General features: G+C 44.6%; 1 non-coding gene across 1 annotated transcript; it reads left to right on the top strand.

Annotated features, from left to right (window-relative positions):
- Nucleotides 1–10,887: 10,887 nt before the first annotated feature.
- On the top strand, nt 10,888–10,960 carry TRNAR-CCU (transfer RNA arginine (anticodon CCU)). Its single transcript has one exon. It is a non-coding gene; the product is annotated as a tRNA-Arg (tRNA).
- The last annotated feature ends 1,757 nt before the right edge of the window (nt 10,961–12,717 follow it).

The raw sequence follows: 12,717 nt of genomic DNA, 5'->3' as shown, positions 1-12,717 counted from the left end.
TTGGTAATACGATGCTGCTCAATTTCTCAAATTAAATTATGGGGTTTTACGTGCCAAAACCACTTTCTGATTATGAGGGACGCCGTAGTGAGGGACTCCGGAAATTTTGACCACCTGGGGTTCTTTAACGTCGACATAAATCTAAGTACAAACGTGTTTTCGCATTTCGCCCCCATCGAAATGCGGCCGCCGTGGCCGGGATTCGATCCCGCGACCTAATTTCTGAAATTGAATAGGTAAATTGAAACGAACAAATAATAAGGTAATAGATAAACTGAGCAATAATTGAATAAGACGTTATATTAAAACCGTGCCAGAAACAAATTTGCTGTGCAGTTTCATGGCTGCAAAATAACGAGGAGGCACTTGTCCCGGTTTCCTCCCAGTTACTTTTTACCTGTTACCTATACGTAAGGTATTCATTTACACCATGCCGTGAGCTTGAAGTAGCAGCCTATGAAAACTTTACATGATGTGATTAGATAGTGTTGTAAAACACTTCCGAAGCTGTTATAAATTAATTTCGTTGTGGAGCCAGTGACTTTATCACGCAAGGGGAAATGCGGGGGCCCTTCGCAAGGATTCCATCTTCCTGTTTTTAACCATTTTTAGGTCTCTTTATTTATCATAGGTAAGCTGCAAAAGATGGAGTGGATAACAATTTCCGGGAGCTCCTAAAACTGCGCCCTCAGGCTCCTCCTCTACTTCCGATGTGGCCCACGCTGCAGCTGTGCCCACGTGATGTCTCATGTCAAGTCACGCCGAATGTAGCGACAGCCCTTCAGTCGTTGAGCTCACCCTCAGTATATCATTCGACAAACAATACTTATCGGAAATATTCAACAATGTTACCCCTTCCCCCAGGGCAGGGTAGCGAACCGGATGTGCATCTGGTTAACCTCCCTTGCTTTCCTGTCTTCTATTTCTCTCTCTCTCTATCTCTCTCTCTTTCACCAATGTTTTTCGGGGACTTAAAGCCTGTGCTCATCTGCTGCGCAGCATCAGATCGTGTACTTGAAATAGCTGTTTCATCAACAACAGAAGTAAATGTCGCAAGTTTTGACTGAGTCATTTAACTGTGTGCAGGATAATTGCTGCTTTCTCAGCATTTCCAAAACGTCTCCATTGGAAGAACTGCTTATTTTGAATCCCTGAAACACTAACCTTCATATGAAGCTTGAAAACAACGGGATTAGGAAGCACTTATAATACCACAAGATGTCCATTCATCTTCCACGAATGTTCGTATTGAGTATCCCAGAACCTTGGCGTACACCTTACTCAGGCAACACCTCCCCTACACATAAAAAAATCGCCAACAAATATCTGTCTATCAGGGAGGTGTGGGCAGTGTGACCAGCGCACCTTTCGCGTACGAAGTGCTGGCACAGCTGGTTTTATAGATAATTCAAGTTGCCTGTTACTACTGCAACATTTCAGAACAAACGTATGATCATGCGCATTACACATTTTTGGCGCTATTTAGACGCGATCGGCAGCAAAGGAGCAAAAGCTTTCATCGCCTGCATCGTCTACCGCCCTAAAGAATGGGTGTTTCTTGAAGCTCTACATGAAGCCCTGCGTACATATTGCTTGCATGAATCTCGCAATGACAGTTCTGGTATTAGAACCACTGTCCAAAAGCTGCGCAGCAAGTATGACAACAGCAGTTCTGGACACGCTTGATAAAACCCAGCATATTCTGGCAGCACTTCTACACTTGTGTGGCCCATTCATTTTCGAAAGAGGCCAGGGCGTGTGGATGGCAACTGCCGGCTAAATATTATTGAGACAGTGTTTGCCATTTCAGGTTTGTTCGCACCTGCCGTATTTAATGGCAGTCAGTTTAACATCGTCGACCTTTAATCAGTTAGGCCGCTGCCAAGGTGCGAGCTCGCTTTCAGTTTCCTCGGTAAATTACTGCATTGAGTTTAGTGAAGTACGAATACGAGCAAATGGGTCGAGCATAAAGGATTAAAGCACACTCTTTAATTAAGCGTTGTGGGGACTACGGAAGAAATGGGGATTGTTGATCGTGCCTGCAGAGAATGATCACGGTTGCCAAAAGCACAGATGGTGAAAGGGCGAGTATAAATATGTAAAAGGCTCACAGGCAAAACAAGAAAAGCAGCCCTGTTGGTTACTCGACGCAGGGGGATGATGAAAGGGTAAAAAGATTCGATAAACTAAGAGAGCATACGAAGAAAATCTGTTAGCATGGGCACAAAGAAGGCCACTGACAGCGTTCATTGTTTTTCACAGAGTCCGGATGCTTTAAAAAAAAGCACACTAGCCCTTTTACAGCAAACTGGCCTCAAGTTTGCCGTGGCCACGGTCAAAAATTCCGTTTTTCTTTAGTGAAGAATTGTCAGTCTTGTCGAGAGGGGTTCAGAGCCCTTTTCCTTGTGCGCTGTAGCAAGGAAATTTGCACGGAAACTTAGCAATTGAGCCTCTAAACCACAAATTTTACATACTAGATTTCTCACCATTCCGATTAGGAAGGAGACGGCTTTTATCAAACTCCAATCCATGAACGTCCAATGAAAGTTGCTCCCTTCTTACTAAGCCATGCGCATTGTATAGCTTATGATAAGGTTTATACAGACAGTAAATGGCAACTGTGCTTTCTCTTTTACGTTATCGGCGAGTAAATCTAGAAGCCAAAGGCAGGCGGTGAGAATTGCGGTACTTTAATATCAACGTTGTTGTCTATTGAAGTAGCGTATGCGTCTGAAGTGGAGTTACCGAAGATGCCCAATGACTTTTAACATATGCGTATGTCGAAAGCTGCACTGTGCCAGGCAACAACCGAAACTTTATAAGATGATAGACGCTTCAAATAATCAAGAGTGGTTGAACAAAGTCTCATCGCTGAAGCCAGTGGCATTGCTTCTTCGACAGCCGCCCATCACTGTCTAAGGTAGACACTAAGCAAGTCCGATGAAGGCGTGGTTGCATAATAGCGGGCTGTCTCCAATCTGCTGCACTAATGAGCCATATTTGTTTCTGCTGCAAGGAAACGCTAACATGTCCCTCGTGGCCAGATGTGGAATCAACACTGTCTTCTTATTCTTTATTGCAGTGAGTGACGACGCCCCATGAGGCAAACACGTTCGATAGCCTGTTTGAGGACACTAATGTGCACGTGTCTTGCTACGTGATACTTTTTCCTATTTAGTGCACTTTGTTTGTAGCCAGGAAGATATAAAAGCGCCGCAGTCATCAGCACGGAAATGCCTCATTGTGATACTTCTGAATAGGACTGTAGAACTTTAAAGCAATATACGAGAAATTGCCTAATTATTATTTGTAAATAAAGTTCCTTTACCTCGTGGCGAAAATGCTCATATTGCTCAAAAATCCAATGAACAATACTAAGTTGGTTGCATGCTCATAGTGCGTGCGTTGGTATTTGAGGGCATGACATGAACTAGCTGAAACATTGTTTAAGCAGGCGTATGCTGCCTCAAGCAGCGACGTTCCAAGGTAATGGCAAGTGCCTGTCGGTGTCAGCGAGATGATTTGTAAGATGTTAATTTTTCTGAAATGAAATGGTGGTGCAATCTGCTAGGGTGTAGCTTGTTTAGCCGTGTTTAGCCGTAGCGGCGCGATGGTGAGGAACCTTCAAAATAGAATCGCTTGCCAAACATTATGAAGTATTACGGAATAAAGAGAGAAGGTAGACGGGCAACAAGCCGACTAGTCATCTCTGTTTCAGCTGTAGCGCCTTCCTAAAACGTCGCGACTGCCAATGAGCACTGCCCTTTACTGCAAAACGGTTGTTAGCTTCACTTGTTGATATGACGGCATAATGCGACAAACAGCGAAAAAGAGGAGCATAAGAGCACAGCAACGGATAATCTGGCGCCCTTGTCATCGTGCTCTTTAGTCCTAATGGTGTTTTTGCTACGTTTCCTTTGCAACACTACATACTTGAAATTTACGACATGCATAGGCAGCCGCTGGACATATGCCATGGAATTCGGTTTTACAACCGCTGACCATGCTGGTCTATTCGTTGTCGGTTAAAATCTAATTAGCTTCCCGCAAGTGTTATTCCTTCTGCCGCGATCATTAACACGTGACAACACCACCTTCATTAATCAGCATATTCATCTGCTTCATCATTAATCAGCATATTCCTGGCGCGCCACGTTTGTGCGTGGCTAGTAGTCATTCGCCCCCTGGTTTCTCACTTCTAAATTCGTACATGTTAACTGTAGCGTAGGACAGCCGTTGTTGCCTAGATCAGCGTTCCTCTCTACCGTTACGTCGTCACAATCTGTGTGTCTAGTATTCAAGGAGAATTATTCAGCGAGAAGTATTCGCGAACATTACCTAATTTCTTGCTGTGAATGGAATATAACTCACGGTCTTGTAGACGGCCTTTGTTCGCCTATTTCTCCCCGCAGGGGCGTCTGCGCAAGCAGGCGTTTGGTGTGTTGCGACACCACGTACCCGAGCACACGAGGGTTGGACCCTCCCGCGTGTAGCCGTGCGCGGCTTAGCCGTGTCTGGGGAAAAGGGGATCCTGGGGGTTGAGCCGATGCTGGGTGTCTGGACCTTTAAGGCCCCCCGGCGGAGGCAACACACCCCTTTGGCCTCGGCTTCACATAGACGGCACCCCCGGACTGACCCACCCGGGGGAAATCGGTAGTTGCCTTTTCCTATCTTTCTCTCTCTTAAACCTTCGTCTTTCTCTCTCATTTTCCACCTTTCCTGTCTTCTTCTCACTTCGTTTACTTCCAATTCTCCAGGCAGCGAGGGTTAACCTGGTGTAGTTCATCCAACCTTGGATCTATTATATTGGGTTATAGTAGCTATGTACAACTGGCGTCTGCGTTTCCTTCGGGTCTCGCAGCGTCCCCTTGTTGGGCTCGGTGGTGGGTGGCTGGCATAGCTGCCGAAATGTAATAAGTTATTAATGGCTTTAAGCACCTTTCCCCGACTTCCTGATCGCCCTCTTTCGAAAAGAGGGCGCACCGAAGAAACTTTTCAATTCTCTGTCCAACGCAAGGAATCCTTCCCACGCTACCACGTCATACATAGTCAGTGCCCTGATAAAACAGTAAGAACCCTTTCACCATTCACCGTTGCGAAAGTTCTCACCGATGTTCTTGGTCCTGGATACAAGATTACTAAAATGGCCAGCGGCGACCTACTGCTTGAAGTACGTGACCAGCTCCAACGTGAAAAGATTTCAAATATTCTTGCTTTTGGTGATGTCGAAGTCACAGTGACGCCACATCGATCTATGAACACATCCAGAGGTGTGGTATCAGACAGCGATCTTTTGAACCTGAGTGAAGAAGAACTACTCGAAGGATGGAAGGAACAAGAAGTTGTCAAAGTACAAAGAATAACGATCAAGCGCGACAACAAAGAAATTCCTACCAAACATCTCGTTCTCACGTTTGCTACAAGTGTTCTGCCAGAATCTCTCGATACAGGATACACAAAAACACGAGTAAGACCATACATTCCAAATCCACGTAGATGCTTCAAATGTCAAAGATTTGGCCATGGCTCACAAAGCTGCCGAGGCCGTCTCACTTGCGCAAAATGTGGTCAAGAGCACGCTTCCGACAACTGCACTGGCGCACTCCACTGTGTGAACTGCGACGGTGATCACGCCACATATTCCCGATCATGTCCGACGTGGAAAAAAGAAAAGGATATTATTACACTGAAAGTTAAAGAGAACATATCGTTTCAAGAAGCGCGGAAACGTGTTTCATTCATTCATACCGCAGGCTATGTTGGTGCGGCGCGTAAGGGGGCAACGCTGCAGCAGACTCCGGCATCAGCCCGGCCCACAAAGAGTGTGGCCGAGGTTGTGCCACCAGCCCCCTCGGCGATAGCAGCCAACGCTGCCTCGCCGTCACAGAAAGAGGGCCCATCGACCTCAGGGTTGGTAGGCACGAAGGTCTCATCTGCCCAGGTGAAGCCTTCACGACAAACGCGCCGCTCACAAGAGCGGACGTCCACTGCCTCTCAAGAGGCAATGGACACTACTTCAAGCCAGACGGCGCAGCAAGCGCCCAAGGACCGCCGCCAGTCTCAGGACGGCGGCAAGAAAGACAAACTGCGCATTACAGGGCCTGGGAAGGCCCTGTAATCTAAATCAAGTTTTCCTCTCTTAACACACAGCACACACACACACTATTAGCTATGGAGACACAAATATTACAATGGAACGTCAGGGGTCTCCTACATAACCTCGATGATGTCAAGGAGCTCTTGCGTAAATATAATCCAAAGGTGCTGTGTGTACAAGAGACCCATTTGAATCTTACACAGACAGGATTTCTACCCCAATTTAACATTTTTCGCAAGGACAGTGACGATGCTTTTGCTTCGTCCGGTGGTGTCGCGATTATAGTTGATAAGCGTGTAGCATGCCAGGCCTTGGAACTCCGAACGCCTCTTGAGGCAGTTGCGGTTCGAGCCTTACTGTTAGGTAAACTCATTACAATCGCTTCTGTGTATATACCACCCCATTATCGACTCCAAAGAACAGAATTTCTTAGTCTAATCGACGAGCTGCCTGAGCCCTATGTACTCGTTGGGGATTTCAACGCGCACCATACTCTCTGGGGAGACTCTCGATGCGATGCCAAAGGCCGCTTAATAGAAAATTTCCTTGTTTCTTCAAGTGCATGCATATTAAATAAAAAGGAGCCGACATTCTATAGCACAACACATGGCACGTACTCTGCGATAGATTTAGCTATCTGCTCGGCTACACTTGTACCTTGCCTAGAATGGGAGGTAGTCGAAAACCCATATGGGAGTGATCATTTTCCCATCTGCCTCAAAGCTTTAGAACAAAATGAATTCCTGCCACACCCCCCTCAATGGAAAGTTGCATCCGCAGATTGGAAAAAATTTGAGGAAATCACCCAGATGCAGCGAAACACTTTTAAAGATTTTAGTGTGAACAATGCTATTGCTTATTTTACCGCTTTTATAATTGACGCTGCAATAGAGTGCATTCCACAAACGAAGGGGACTGCAAAAAAGAGGCGCGTGCCGTGGTGGAATGAGCAATGCAAGAATGCGCGTAAGGAGCAAAACAAAGCCTGGCGTTTACTACGTCAATCTCCAACGGCAGAAAACCTCATCAACTTTAAGCACGTGAAATCCAAAGGCAGACGAACGCGTCGTATCGCTAAAAGAGAAAGCTGGGAAAAATACGTCACAAGTATAAATTCCTATACACAAGAAGGAAAAGTCTGGAACAGGCTAAGAAAATTAACTACTCGACAAACCTACAACATGCCTTTGGTTGATGATGAAGGCCACAGCCTTCAAGACCAGGCGAATGCTCTGGGACGACACTTCGAGCGAGTTTCTAGCTCTGCGAACTACTCGCAGTCATTGCAGCAACATAAACAGATAGCTGAAAGTAGGGCACTGAACCGTAAAGCTAGCGGAAGTGAACCGTACAATCATCCATTTAGCATTGCTGAGTTCAAAGCTTCCTTGAACGGCTGCACGAAATCGGCGCCAGGAGCCGACAGAGTCATGTACATAATGATAAAACATCTTCACCCTGACACGCAGATGGCTCTGTTGTCTATTTTCAACACTATCTGGGAAACAGGAGACATTCCATTGGCATGGAAAGAGGCGATAGTAATCCCTGTTTTGAAACAAGGTAAAGATCCGTCCTCTGTGGCAAGCTACCGGCCCATAGCACTCACAAGTTGTCTATGTAAGCTTTTTGAGAAAATGATAAATCGCAGGCTCTTGCACTTCCTTGAATCAAACAAGCTCCTTGACCCATATCAGTGTGGTTTTAGGGAAGGCCGATCGACGACAGACCACCTCGTTCGCATTGAAGCATATATTCGGGACGCTTTCATACACAAACAGTTCTTTCTTTCTGTATTCTTAGACATGGAAAAGGCTTACGACACCACGTGGCGGTATGGAATTCTACGTGACTTATCAGAGTTGGGCATCCGCGGAAAAATGCTTAATGTAATCGAAAGCTATTTATCTAATCGCACATTCCGTGTCAGAATTGGTAATGTCCTCTCGAGACCATTTCTACAGGAAACTGGGGTGCCGCAGGGTGGCGTGCTTAGCTGCACACTTTTTATCATAAAAATGAATTCCTTGCGCTCATCAATACCGCGTAGTATATTTTATTCAGTATATGTTGATGACGTTCTGATTGGTTTAAGTCATGTAATCTCGCTATCTGCGAGCGACAAGTACAGCTTTGTTTAAACAAGGTGTCTAAGTGGGCTGATGAAAATGGCTTTACGCTCAATGTCAGCAAGAGTACCTGTCTTCTTTTCACTCAAAAAAGAGGTCTCATAGCAAATCCTGAAGTCGAACTTCAGGGACAGCACATACCTGTGAGCACAGAACACAAATTTCTAGGCGTTATTTTAGACACGAAATTAACCTTTATTTCACACCTGAAGCACCTCAGAAACAAATGCCTAAAAACCATGAACATTCTTAAAATTTTGTCACACACAACGTGGGGTAGTGATAAGAAATGCATCCTGAACCTTTACAAGAGCCTCATTCGAACACGCTTAGATTATGGGGCAATAGTTTATCATTCGGCTAGCCCTAGTGCATTGAAGATGCTGGATGCTGTCCATCACCAAGGTATCCGCCTGGCGACCGGTGCCTTCAGGACAAGTCCTGTGGAGAGTCTTTACGTTGAAGCTAATGAGTGGTCGCTTCATCTTCAGAGGTCGTACTCAAGTTTTATGTATTTTCTGAAGATAAATGCAAACCGTGAGCATCCCTCTTACGCAAGCGTAAACAACATGACATCTGCAACTTTATTTAATAATCGACCGGCAGTTAGAGAACCCTTCTCACTGCGTGTACGGAAACTCAGTCAAGAAATGGATGTTCCACTTTTTGAAAATCCTCTTATGGCTCCTGTCATGCTATGTCCGCCGTGGCAATGGCAGCTCATTGAGTGCGATACTTCGTTCGTTGAAATAACAAAGAACGCTCCCCAGGTACACATTGAAATGCACTTTCTTGAACTTCAGTCGAAGTACTCTTGCCAGGAATTTTACACAGATGCCTCAAAGTCGCATGCCGGCGTTTCGTATGCAGCCATCGGTCCATCATTTTCAGACTCCAACGTCCTGCACCCAGAAACAAGCATATTCACTGCTGAGGCATATGCAGTACTGACAGCTGTTAAACATATCAAGAAAATAAAATTGCAAAAGGCTATTATATTCACAGACTCCCTTAGTGTCGTAAAATCTCTAATGTCACTCCAGAAACGCAACAGTCCTGTACTCAATGAGTTATATTCGCTCCTGTGCACAGCATATACATCTAATCAGCACGTCATAATATGTTGGGTACCTGGGCACAGAGACATTAACGGCAACATGCTTGCAGATGAAATTGCCACATCCATTGCAACGAAAGCTGGCAGCTGTTCCGTAGGTATCCCTGCCTCAGACTTAAAGCCATTTCTGCGCAAAAAACTTCGAAGGCATTGGCAACACAAGTGGGACACAGAAACCTCGAATAAACTCCATTTGATCGAGCCACAATTACGAAATTTCCCACCGATAACAAAAATACGGCGAATCGAGGTCCTTTTCTGCCGCCTTCGGATAGGTCATACGTATGGCACGCACTCTTATCTCTTGACCGGTAGCGAACCTCCCATATGCTGTAGATGTGGCAAGACACTAACCGTCCTCCATGTCTTGCTGGAGTGTAGAGAAATGGAAACTGAAAGGAAAAAACACTTCCCTCTAGCCTACCGACAAAACATTCCTTTTCATCCTGCAATGTTGCTTGGTGCTGACCCATTTTTTCACAGAAAGTCAGTTTTTAACTTTCTGGAAGATGTTAATTCATTGCAAGTTATAGGCCGAAGAGATTCGTAGCACAGCATCTTACCAGACGCTGCAGCTGCGATAGTAGCAATTTGTAGAGCACGTGCCTACAGGCCCTTGCACCTAAGGGCCTCTTGAGGCAATAGTGCTATTGGAATTAACATATTTTATTCCATCCCTCCATGAGAACATATCTTTTAAATTCATAGTACACCTTAAAAGTCACTGTGACAATTTTAATAGATATATATTAATTTTACTATTGTTTTGAGGCCCCTATACAGCCAGGTTCCATTATTATAGCCAACCACGACGCCATTGATCATTACTTGCATCATTGACTCCATTAAAACATTGCCTGGCGCTCTTTGGCCATGAGTGGCCCTTGCGCCATAAAACCCCACATATCATCATCATCGCCTATTTCTGTTTACCCTCCCCTTTCCACCACTAAGTCCTAACTGTGACGTAAGTCTTCAAGTACAGCAAGTGCATTCGTAATAGGTTGCGAAGACGGAGGCTGCTGTTGTCGAAGCATGAGCAAACGGACAAGGCGCACATTTCCGTTAGTCTGGCGTTAAAATCAAAGTTTACTACTAAGGTTGTCGGATGAAATTGCAAGGAAACGCATAAATTGCATATTCCTCAGCTGCTTAAGCGACTATAAAGACATTTCATGAGAAGCCAACAAACACTGACACCAAGGACAACATAGGGGAACTTACTTGTGCTTAATAAATGAAGTAAAGAAACGATACAAGAATGGAAATTAAAGGGGATGAAAAAACAACTTGCCGCAGGTGGGAGCTGAACCCACAACCCACAATGTGGTAGGTGGGAGCCTACCACAATGATGCCTTGAGGTAGCATGCGTTGGTTTATTGACCAGTTGCCTTCACCCAAAAAGATCACGTTCTCGTGACGCCTGCGGCAAAGAGGACGTTCCACGTCCACCGCCAAGGTCTGTGAGTGGTGATGCTGGCTAACACTCCCAGGGTTCTACTAGGACACATAAATACTCAAGAAAAGTGGATGGGCAAACAGCGCCGCGGTAGCTCAATTGGTAGAGCATCGCACGCCTAATGCGAAGGTTGTGGGTTCGGCTCCCACCTGCGGCAAGTTGTTTTTTCACCCATTTTAATTGCCATTATTGTATCGTTCCTTTACTTCATTTATTAAGCACAAGTAAGTTCCCCTATGTTGTCCTTGGTGTCAGGGTTCGTTGGCTTCTCGTGACATAACTAATAAAAATCGGGCCCCTCGGTTAACCCCCTTTCTTCTCGTTTATAAGGACATTTGTCGCATAATGAAGTCATCAAAAAGATTTACCAATGCCTGTAACGATTTCCCCTCGCGTCCGTTTCTTGTCCTTGCAAAAAAAAAAAAAGACGCAGAATGCGATAAATGTTCCTGGTAATAAAATTTTCGGTAACGACGGTTGTATTCTGGGAGGAGGAGATGGTGATTCATGAGATTAAGCGGCTACAACAGAGAAAGAGAGTACAATCTGCGTCACTGTCATGCGTGGCAAATTACTGTGAACAGAAGATAAGTGCGGGTATTTCGGCGCATGAGCAAAACGTGAATTCATGGAATTGAACCTTTTCACAGCTCACCCACGCGTGATAACGGTTTTTTATTACGCTGTAAAATTAACGCGAAATATTTATCCGCTTACTATATTACTGTACATGCATTTTGAAGTGAAAGTGTCTGTCCAGGCGAACATGCGGAGCAATTTTGATGAATCTTTACCATTAAAAAAAACAAGGTCTTGAAGTTTTCGCGAAGAACTGGCGCTAGTAAAACAACATTCATCTTGTAAGGGTCCGTATTCATCGACTAAGTTCAACATATTTCCTTAGGTGTCAATTTGGTCGTCGCTCCCCTGATATATAGCCTTAGAATTTTTCGTGCTTCAGAATACACGCATTGTATAAGCTATGGCCTAGATTGCTTCAGTCGAACGTTACCTTTGTAGGTAAATTATTATTTTCGAGTCAAGAAACATATTTCACTACAATGGTTTATATGGAGCGTAACTTTGTAAATTTGCTAGACATCGAAAAAGCGCTGCTTTATTCACTGAACGCTGTATCTTATTTTGGGACTTTACGTACTTGATAATACTAAACACGAGAGAAGTCTCACACCCTGGTAGGAAGCGCTAGTTGTACAGTTTGCAAGTTTTGTGAATTTGACTTTCTTTTGCTAGGAATTCTTTGCATTGAGGAAGGACGTTGTTACAGAGCAGTGTCACCGCGTGCCACTTCATCTAAATGGGGCTTCGAAACTAGGGGTACGTAAGATAAACGAACAAAAAAAAAACTAAGAAAAAACTAAGGGCACGTAAGATAACCTTTGCTAAACACTTTCTGCGACTCGTTAAGGGGAATGCAGCTTTCTTTATTCACTTCATTCATTCAAGTAGTAAGACATTCATATCGGAAATATCGAAGCTGTGCCGACAGTCTGATAACTTCAATCACCCCATGAGGTCTTTGCCATTACTGTGCACTTGCGTCTAAAAATGAGCTCACTGCATGTTCCATGCCTTCGGTAATACCGTGGAACCTGCGGCCCATGAGAAGTTTCTGATGGTCCATTTGTTAGGGTAAATGTCTCTGCAATTTTGGTCTTCGTCAACTTTGTGCTTCCTAGATAGTATAAACTTTTTTTCTATTGAATTCATGTGCTATATAAACTCCTGGCTACTGTGACTTAGCTTAGACACACTTTAAATTATGTTGTGCAACGTCAGATGTATATATATTTAAAGAAAATGGATGCTAACATGCAAGCTTTAGAGAAGAACTGTTTCAAGGAGTGCTTGCCATATTGTTGCTTACCTTCTGACTAAATTTTCAATCATTGA

This window comes from Dermacentor andersoni, chromosome 7 (genome assembly GCF_023375885.2).
Source record: "Dermacentor andersoni chromosome 7, qqDerAnde1_hic_scaffold, whole genome shotgun sequence".
Classification (NCBI taxonomy): domain Eukaryota; kingdom Metazoa; phylum Arthropoda; class Arachnida; order Ixodida; family Ixodidae; genus Dermacentor; species Dermacentor andersoni.
This window is presented reverse-complemented; position numbering and strand designations above follow the sequence as displayed.